Source organism: Nannobrachium achirus, assembly GCF_963921795.1.
Source record: "Nannobrachium achirus genome assembly, chromosome: 21".
Taxonomy (NCBI): Eukaryota; Metazoa; Chordata; class Actinopteri; order Myctophiformes; family Myctophidae; genus Nannobrachium; species Nannobrachium achirus.
In genome coordinates, this window is record NC_137828.1 from 14,109,253 (window position 1) to 14,120,264 (window position 11,012).

The following is an 11,012-nucleotide window of genomic DNA, read 5'->3' on the forward strand; positions in this document are numbered from 1 at the left end:
CACACACACACACACACACACACACACACACACACACACACACACACACACACACACACACACACACACACACACACACACACATTCCGCTGGACCATAATGCAATGCCTCAGGCATTCAACCTCCATACCGAGACGACGACACGCGCGTGTGTGTGTGTGTGTGTGTGTGTGTGTGTGCGTGTGCGTGTGCGTGCGTGCTCATTGTATGAATAGTTGTGTGAATTGCACCATCCATTTACAAGGAGATTGTCTGCAGGCTATAGAGACAGAGACAGAGACAGAGACAGAGAGAGAGAGAGAGAGAGAGAGAGAGAGAGAGAGAGAGAGAGAGAGAGAGAGAGAGAGAGAGTGAGTGAGTGAGTGAGTGAGTGAGTGAGTGAGTGAGAGAGAGAGAGAGAGAGAGAGAGAGAGAGAGAGAGAGAGAGAGACTTTTTGACTTTTAAAAATCCCTTTTATTTAGACAATACTATCAATACCATTCATCTCGCATATAGTATTGCAATTAAACAAAATGCTCCAGTCATTTTTTTACTTAAAAACAAGAGATTTTACATTTTTCCTTTTTTTTTTTTCCTTATACAGTTCAAATAAAAGACAGGGTACAAATTGTTCAACACTGGGACCTCTAAGCTCCCTCCACACCCAGCCCGGTTCCAATAATGTCCTGGACACCACAAACTTGCAACATTACAGTGCATGGCAATGCTTTGATGCTGTCTTAGTTCTATCAGGTTTTCAGAGTAGCCTTTTGAGTCAAAACACTTTTCCAACTCAGGGAAAAGGTCCTCCCCATCTGAACTCCTTACAAGTTCCGTATCATCCCTAGACAGCGTTCTAGTCCATTGTCTCAAAGAGCAGCCCACACAGCAAACTGATCTTAGCGACCCCAACAGATCAGCTGCCCTCGCTCCTCCACCATCAAAGAGCAGCCCACACAGCAAACTGATCTTAGCGACCCCAACAGATCAGCTGCTCGCTCCTCCACCATCAAAGAGACGTCCATACAGCACGCTGATCTTAGCGACCCCAACAGATCAGCTGCTCACTCCTCCACCATCAAAGAGACGTCCATACAGCACGCTGATCTTAGCGACCCCAACAGATCAGCTGCCCACTCCTCCACCATCAAAGAGACGTCCATACAGCACGCTGATCTTAGCGACCCCAACAGATCAGCTGCCCACTCCTCCACCATCAAAGAGACGTCCATACAGCACGCTGATCTTAGCGACCCCAACAGATCAGCTGCCCGCTCCTCCACCATCAAAGAGCAGCCCACACAGCAAACTGATCTTAGCGACCCCAACAGATCAGCTGCCCACTCCTCCACCATCAAAGAGACGTCCATACAGCACGCTGATCTTAGCGACCCCAACAGATCAGCTGCCCGCTCCTCCACCATACTTTGACCAGCTACATCCAACAGTCTCTTTGCTTTTGCAATATCCACTCCAGTGGCCCATGGCACAGAGTCACTGAGTGAAGTCTGATGTTGGACTGCTTTATGAGTCCATCCTGGCCCCTCCAACCAGAGGCTCTTCCTCAAAACAGTACAGGCATGTAGCGGTCTGCACCATTGTCCAGTCAAGCATTGCCCATATATCACCTTCATGTCCATTAAAACCAAAGCTAAATGAAAAAGAGGACTCAGTGCAGAGAAGGAGCCACACCACAGCACCAAACAATACATAAACATAACAAGAAACATTAAGCTGTCTGTTTAACAGTGTCATCATTCAACTCTTGCCTAACCTTTGTAATCTTTTTTTTTCAATCTGCTAATCTCCTGTTCAGTGAGAGCCCATTTTCCTTTTTTCTTCATATTTAATTTAGCTGATTTCACAAACTTCAGTTTACCAGGGAAATGTTTTTCATTTTTCAAAATTCTTTCATTTTTCGTTTTCTGTAGAAATTGCTTCATTTCCGACAGCTCATAACACCCTTTATCATCATTTTCCCAACAATCTGATTCAGAATCGTTTTGTTTTTCTTCGGCTGTCAACTTTTTGGCTTGTGACCCATCTGAACTGTTGGCCTTTCTTTTCTGTCTCCCTGCCTTTAACTTCTCCTCCTCCTCTCCCATATCAACCTCAACAACCAGACCTCCTCCCACCTCCACCTGACTAGCAGTGGGAGTACTGTCCTCTTGAGTACAAATAACGCTCTCTTGACTTGCCTCAGGTTCAGCAGCACTAGGCACCTTCTCTCCATCCCCCCCACCTTCCTCTCCCCCAGTTCCACCTGCTTGCCCCGTGCCCCCCTGCCCCCATGGATTCTTCCCCCTCTCCTTTTTACCAACACTAGTCCCAGCTGCAGCAATGTCCCTCTCAGGGCAGGACCTGACCAAATGTGTGTCCTCTCCACAGCCAAAACATTTCATATTCTCTGTTGTTGCATAAATTGTGTAATCAAAACCATCAACTTTCAGCTTGAAAGCAATAGTAAGCTCTTGGTTCCTATCAGTCATGACCATGTATAGCATTCTCCTGTGGGAGACGACATGTTTCAATGCAGGTGATTTACAGCCCGAGGGCAGCTTCTTAATGGGCGACACTACTTTCCCAAACCTAGACAACTCTTTGATAATCATCTCGTCGTCTATGAAAGGGGGTACGTTTGACAGCAAAACTTTCTTTGCTGGTGTAGTGAGGGGCGTTACCGACACAAACGTGTCCTTTACTACTAAACCGTTTGTAATGACAACGTTCGCTTTATCCACCTCATCCACAAAGATCACCACGCCACCATTCATTCTGGCAGCAGATTTAACGCTCGCGGACCCCACCGCGGCCGCTACCGCTACACTACACTCCTCCACGGAGCACGGAAAACTTGGCGAGATCTTAAAGCCATGTTTCCTTGTGAGTGTTGTGAACTGCATGACGCCGACAGCAGCGTCTGCTGCTGCGGCGCACAGCCGTCCCACAACCCCGCAACCAACACGGGTTTAAACACTAAACAATAGTGAATAAACCTACAAACTGAACACAAGACAGAAAAGCATAGAAAAGATAGAAAAAAGGTACACTCACTCCGTGGATTCACCCCCTCCACACCACGCTCCCGCTCACACACACATGCGCACGAGAGAGAGAGAGAGAGAGAGAGAGAGAGAGAGAGAGACTTTTTGACTTTTAGAAAACCCTTTTATTTAGACAATACTATCAATACCATTCATCTCGCATATAGTATTGCAATTAAATAAAATGCTCCAGTCATTTTTTACTTAAAAAAATTGAGATTTAACTTTAAAGCAAACGCATGGTCATTTTCAGTGTTATTCTATTAAAGCTCCTTTGAATTGAATTACATTGGAGAGAGAGAGAGAGAGCGAGAGCGAGAGCGAGAGAGAGTGAGAGAGAGAGAGAGAGAGAGAGAGAGAGAGAAATATTTTGTATCATACTGTATGTAATGCTTTGGCAATATAAGAATGCTTGTTATAGTCCGGAGGATTGAGACGAAAATCGTTCACTTTTTCATAAAAGCGTGAAACTTGGTACACTAGTACAGTTTGGGGCCCTGAACATTTTCAGATATGGAGCCATTCCAAAAACGCCCCCTGGTGGCCATGGTGGCCATTTTAATTTCCGCCATTACCAATTAATGTATTTTGCATCATAACTCCTGAACCAAGCATGATAATACAGAATATGTGATATCTACACCTATGTTTTGATGGTAAATGATTCCATTGATATCATGTACATCATAACATTTTCAGGTGAATAGTTAATGGTCAATTAGTGATGTTGTGACGTGTGAGGTAGTCCCATGGTTTTGTCAAAAATGTTTTTACTTTTTCATAAAGGTATGAAACTTGGTATACTTGTACAGGTAGACGAGAAGACCATACTGACTGCTTCATACATTTTGATGTTTGAGAGGATTTGTCTGTGCCAGACCTTATTAGAGAAAAGAGGAGGTATGCATTTCAGTGTGTTCTGTGCGGGTTCCTGCCTGGGACGGAAGTGTCTTTGTGAGAAGAGTAGTGGGGCAGGATGACATGGTTCTGAAGTGCTATATGTTTGTATGAGTGCCAGGCTGATGACGGGCACAGGCTCTAATGTGTTTCATGAACCATTATTTGGGAATACACTGAAGAAGGCTGGATAGCCCGAAATGTCTGTTTCTCATCCTAAGACGCAATAAAGCCATTAGGCTATGTGCGATCCATTTATTATACAAAAATGAGTCATCATCACATTGAGTTATTGGGCATTTGGGTGAAACACATTACGGTGTAAAAACTAATGGATGAGATGGAGAATTCTTTTTTTGGTATAAAGGACTCAGATTACAAAAGGAGGGAGATGGCATGACTCATGTTGTGCTCCCTGTTGATGTGTCACTGAAAATGTAGCAATGTAGCAGCAATAGGCATCATCACTATGTGTGCGGCACCGCACGACGGACGAAGTATACATTGCGCGGCACCGCACGACGGACGAAGTATACATTCACTACTAACTGATACGGCCCGCCTCCTTTTCAGACTGTTTGAAGAAACACCACGTGACCTACTGTATCATAATGTTAAATTTCGGCCGGTGTCGCCACTCCTTTAAGTACATCTTTTTTGATAGTAGGCTAATTGATTTCATGAGTGTTTTTTTCATGAACATGTTTTTTGTTTGACTGATAGATTGATTGTTGTCGTTGTTGTTGATGACGAGGAATCTATTCTTCACTGTCTCCTTCGCAGCCTCCTTCACATTGGTACAATGCAGTGTACTTCAAGGAGTCTTTTTTGCATTTGCAATGCCCCTGGAAGCCTTTCTTGCAGCCACAACTTAAGAGCTAAGGATGGATCATGTGGGTTCATCCAATCTCAGTCTGTTGGAGATGGCATTTCTGGTGCCACCTCAAGTGCTTGTCCCCAACAGTTTCCTTCTTGGTACACTGCTCTTTCGAGTTGTTTTAGTTGGGGGTATTTGCTCCATCCCTCTTCAGGTAGAGTGCAGCACAGCAGATAACAATGACAGCTCCTCAAGAGGGACAGCTAATGAGATGTGTCAACAAAAATAAATACTTATGGTGGACACTAACATAACAGTAAATTAGGCCCCAGAATGTGGAATTATACGAAATATGCTTGAAATGTAATTCTGCATAATCTCATTTATGCTATTTCATTGAATCCTCATTATATCACTGAACTGACAATTAACCATGCACCTGAACAGTTTATGATGTTGTACACGTTATCAATGGAATCCTTGACCATCAAAACATAGGTGTAGACATCACATATCCTGTATTATCATGTATGGTTCAGGAAATAAGACGCAAACTACATTATTTGGTTATGGCGGATATTAAAATGGCTGCCATGGCCACCAGGGGGCGTTTTTGCGATGGCTCCATATTTGAAAATGTTCGGGGCCCCAATCTGTACAAGTGCATCAAGTTTCATACTTTTATGAAAAAGTGAATAATGTTTGGACAAAACCACGGGACTACCACACAACATCACTGAATTGACCATTAATTATTCACCTGAACATTTTATGATGTTGTATATGATATCAATGGAATCCTTGGCCTTCAAAACATAGGTGTAGACATCACCTATTCTGTATTATCATGTTTGGTTCAGTTATGATGCAAAATACATTATTTGGTAATGGCTGCCATGGCCACCACACATCTGCTCTCACACTAGCCGTGTCTGTGGCTTCCCCCAATGCTCGCCAGCAGCAGCAGGGCTCTCCATCTATTTCCCATGACAAGAGGTTATCGAAGGAGAATCGTACATGTCAATCGACCCCAACAGATCAGCTGCCCGCTCCTCCACCATACTTTGACCAGCTACATCCAACAGTTAATGAGATCATTTGCATAAGAAATAAGGAGTAGAGGTCACCCAACTTGTGTTTTGGTGGGTTTCTGGTAAAATAATGAAGACTCTGTCACATTCAGGTGTAAGGATATTTACAGTGACCACTGGCTGTGTTTATATGAAACGACTTAAAGCAAACGCATGGTCATTTTCAGTGTTATTCTATTAAAGCTCCTTTGAATTGAATTACATTGGAGAGAGAGAGAGAGAGAGAGAGAGAGAGAGAGAGAGAGAGAGAGAGAGAGAGAGAGAGAAATATTTTGTATCATACTGTATGTAATGCTTTGGCAATATAAGAATGCTTGTTATAGTCCGGAGGATTGAGACGAAAACGTTCACTTTTTCATAAAAGCGTGAAACTTGGTACACTAGTACAGTTTGGGGCCCTGAACATTTTCAGATATGGAGCCATTCCAAAAACGCCCCCTGGTGGCCATGGTGGCCATTTTAATTTCCGCCATTACCAATTAATGTATTTTGCATCATAACTCCTGAACCAAGCATGATAATACAGAATATGTGATATCTACACCTATGTTTTGATGGTAAATGATTCCATTGATATCATGTACATCATAAAATTTTCAGGTGAATAGTTAATGGTCAATTAGTGATGTTGTGACGTGTGAGGTAGTCCCATGGTTTTGTCAAAAATGTTTTTACTTTTTCATAAAGGTATGAAACTTGGTACACTTGTACAGGTAGACCAGAAGACCATACTGACTGCTTCATACATTTTGATGTTTGAGAGGATTTGTCTGTGCCAGACCTTATTAGAGAAAAGAGGAGGTATGCATTTCAGTGTGTTCTGTGTGCGGGTTCCTGCCTGGGACGGAAGTGTCTTTGTGAGAAGAGTAGTGGGGCAGGATGACATGGTTCTGAAGTGCTATATGTTTGTATGAGTGCCAGGCTGATGACGGGCACAGGCTCTAATGTGTTTCATGAACCATTATTTGGGAATACACTGAAGAAGGCTGGATAGCCCGAAATGTCTGTTTCTCATCCTAAGACGCAATAAAGCCATTAGGCTATGTGCGATCCATTTCTTATACAAAAATGAGTCATCATCACATTGAGTTATTGGGCATTTGGGTGAAACACATTACGGTGTAAACACTAATGGATGAGATGGAGAATTCTTTTTTTGGTATAAAGGACTCAGAATACAAAAGGAGGGAGATGGCATGACTCATGTTGTGCTCCCTGTTGATGTGTCACTGAAAATGTAGCAATGCAAATTTTCTCAAGCTACCCTACCCTGCCCAAGTGAAAAAAGTATAGCTGAACTAACTACTTGAAAGTAATTCCGACAGCCACAAACTATTTGGACATGTAAGCTAGACATGCAATACTACTGGGACAAATTAATTTTGGGGTCTGTTTTGTTTCTTTGCACTATTAAAGCTATATAGTTACTTGTACATTACTTTAGATTCTTAATACTTTTGAACTTTTACTAAGAATTAATTGTGACCGTCAGGTCGCAGTTACTATCAAAACCGGCCCCGTCTCTTCCGGTCGCTTACAGACTTTTTAGCGGGCTGCAGTGGCGGGGGTCCGCGTCCGATAGATTTCTTAAGTACATCTTTTTTGATAGTAGGCTAATTGATTTCATGAGTGTTTTGTTCATGAACATGTTTTTTGTTTGACTGATAGATTGATTGTTGTCGTTGTTGTTGATGACGAGGAATCTATTCTTCACTGTCTCCTTCGCAGCCTCCTTCACATTGGTACAATGCAGTGTACTTCAAGGAGTCTTTTTTGCATTTGCAATGCCCCTGGAGCCTTTCTTGCAGCCACAACTTAAGAGCTAAGGATGGATCATGTGGGTTCATCCAATCTCAGTCTGTTGGAGATGGCATTTCTGGTGCCACCTCAAGTGCTTGTCCCCAACAGTTTCCTTCTTGGTACACTGCTCTTTCGAGTTGTTTTAGTTGGGGTTATTTGCTCCATCCCTCTTCAGGTAGAGTGCAGCACAGCAGATAACAATGACAGCTCCTCAAGAGGGACAGCTACTGAGATGTGTCAACCAAAATAAATACTTATGGTGGACACTAACATAACAGTAAATTAGGCCCCAGAATGTGGAATTATATGAAATATGCTTGAATTGTAATTCTGCATAATCTCATTTATGCTATTTCATTGAATCCTCATTATATCACTGAACTGACAATTAACCATGCACCTGAACAGTTTATGATGTTGTACACGTTATCAATGGAATCATTGACCATCAAAACATAGGTGTAGACATCACATATCCTGTATTATCATGTATGGTTCAGGAAATAAGACGCAAACTACATTATTTGGTTATGGCGGATATTAAAATGGCTGCCATGGCCACCAGGGGGCGTTTTTGCGATGGCTCCATATTTGAAAATGTTCGGGGCCCCAATCTGTACAAGTGCATCAAGTTTCATACTTTTATGAAAAAGTGAATAATGTTTGGACAAAACCACGGGACTACCACACGACATCACTGAATTGACCATTAATTATTCACCTGAACATTTTATGATGTTGTACAGTACATGATATCAATGGAATCCTTGGCCTTCAAAACATAGGTGTAGACATCACCTATTCTGTATTATCATGTTTGGTTCAGTTATGATGCAAAATACATTATTTGGTAATGGCTGCCATGGCCACCAGGGGGCGTTTTTGCGATGGCTCCATATCTGAAAATGTACCAAATGTCACGCTTTTATGAAAAAGTGAACGATTCACTTAAAATCTGGTCTCAATCCTCTGGACTATTATGCCAATAACGCATATTTGAATTGAAATTAAGAGCGAGAGAGACAGAGATAGAGAGAGACAGAGATAGAGAAAGACAGAGAGAGACAGAGAGAGAGAGAGAGAGACAGACAGACATAGATAGAGAGAGACAGAGAGAGAGAGAGAGAGAGAGAGAGAGAGAGAGAGAGAGCCAGAGATAGAGAGAGACAGAGAAAGAGAGAGAGAGAGATAGAGAGAGGCAGAGAGAGAGAGAGAGAGAGAGAGAGAGAGAGAGAGAGAGAGAGAGACAGAGATAGAGAGAGACAGAGAGAGAGAGAGACACACACACACACAAGAGAGATTATTATTAGTAAATTATATTATCAATGCTCACAGAAAGCAGCCCGAACGTTGTCATAATTTAAAATCACGTCAACGCTATCTGCAAATCATTCTGCTCCACCCCTCAAAGCCTGTAGAGGCCTACCAACAGAATGATGTCAACCACGAGAGAAACTAAATATGGCGATGATGATTACGTTCTGTTCCGTTCTTATCAATTTGCTTAGCTTGTGGGAACGGCGAGCTCCGCCGGCCATTATATCTCTCAACACGTGACCCCGGATCACGTTTTGAGTCTTAAACCTATTAAGACCAATACCGCCATCACCCAGCATCACGACCGACCCCGGGCAGAAACACTGACTTTGCAGTCAGAGCCACAATAACTATCTGCAACTGCCAGGATGCAGTGTTGGAAAAAGTACTCACATTATTTACTTAAAGGAGCTACAGTCAACTTTTTCTTGAAAAACGGATGCTAAAATAAAAATAATGTTTCGAAAATATGTTATAAAAAAATTCTAAAATGACCACAAAAAGCGTAAACTAATGATAAAATAATCAATTTGGCCATTGTCGGGCAGACACAATGTTTACATCCTAGTCTAACACTATCAAAGAATAGACTAGAATGTAAACAAAGTGTCGGTCTGACAATGGCCAAAATGATTATTTTATCATTATTTTACGCTTTGGTCATTTTTGAATAGAAACACATGTATGAAGCTTATTTTTTTATAAAATATTTTCGAAACATTATTTTTATTTTAGCATTTTAGCGTTTTTCAAGAAAAAGTTGACCATAGCTCCTTTAATTAAAAGTTTCAATACTGCAATACAGAAATACAAGTAAAAGTTCTGGAATTCAAAATGTACTTGAGTAGAAGTACAAAAGTATTGGCATCAAAATATACTTAAAGTACCAAAAGTAAAAGTACCAAATATTTGAAAATAGCAGATCTACAAGCTCACAACACGTCACAACGCGTTGTGAGCAAGTAGATCGGCTATTTTCAAATTGCCAAGGTATAAAATAGGGCTAAAGTGGTTTATGTATGTTTTGTGATAACATAATTTATATCTGCAAAGTAACTAGTAACTAAAGTTTTCAAATAAATGTAGTGGAGTAAAAGTACATTATTTGGATCCCAGATGTAGTGGAGTAGAAGTAAAAGTATTGAAAATTCGTAATACTCAAGTAAGGTACAGATACCTCAACATTGTACTTAAGTACAGTACTTAAGTAAATGTATTTAGTTACTTTACACCACTGCCAGATGTATAACAAAACTATGCACACATCACCAGGACAAAGTTGTGACAAAACGTCGTAATTTGTGCTACCTCATGGCAAGCTAAACAATACAAACTGAAGTATAAATAACATAATTGCGACCGTCTCATGTAGGGATGGGACGATATGAAAGTTTCATATAACGAATATTGTGACCAAAGAAATTGCGATTTACGATATTATAGCGATAATCAAAATATCCCCGATACGATAATCGTGAGTGTGTTTTATCACAATAAACGATAATGTCGCGTATCGTCCCATCCTTAGTCTCATGTCAGATGGGGCTACAAAACCGTCCCAACCATCTGTGAATGTGGAGAAGAGGACCATAGGATGCAGCACTGCCTTGTCTGCCCTCTACTACCCAACCAGTGCAGCTTAAAAGATCTTGCAGAGTTCAATATCAAAGCAAAGGACTGTGTAAAAAAAAACTGTCATATAACTGCTTCTAAGACACGAAAAGAAGAAGAAGAGGTACATTTCTAAGGCCAAATATTGTACTTTTACTCAAGTCCATATCTAGGAAGACTGAAAAGAAGAGTACTTTTAGGTCGGCTGATTACTATTTTCTTCCCTAAAATGCAATTTAACCACACATCTGCTCTCACACTAGCCGTGTCTGTGGCTTCTCCCAATGCTCGCCAGCAGCAGCAGGGCTCTCCATCTATTTCCCATGACAAGAGGTTATCGAAGGAGAATCGTACATGTCAATCGACCCCCTTAGTTTTTTACTCTTACTTGTATGTTTATTTGTACTTAAAGTATATGATATGATATGATATACTTTATTGTCAGTTCACACTGA

The 11,012-nt window shown here is 41.5% G+C and overlaps 1 protein-coding gene across 1 annotated transcript in view; it reads right to left on the reverse strand.

The window, feature by feature from the left end:
* Positions 1-11,012, reverse strand: part of LOC308306457 (sodium channel protein type 3 subunit alpha-like) — a 272,091-nt gene that overhangs the window by 120,203 nt on the left and 140,876 nt on the right. The gene's annotated exons all lie outside the window — the stretch shown is intronic.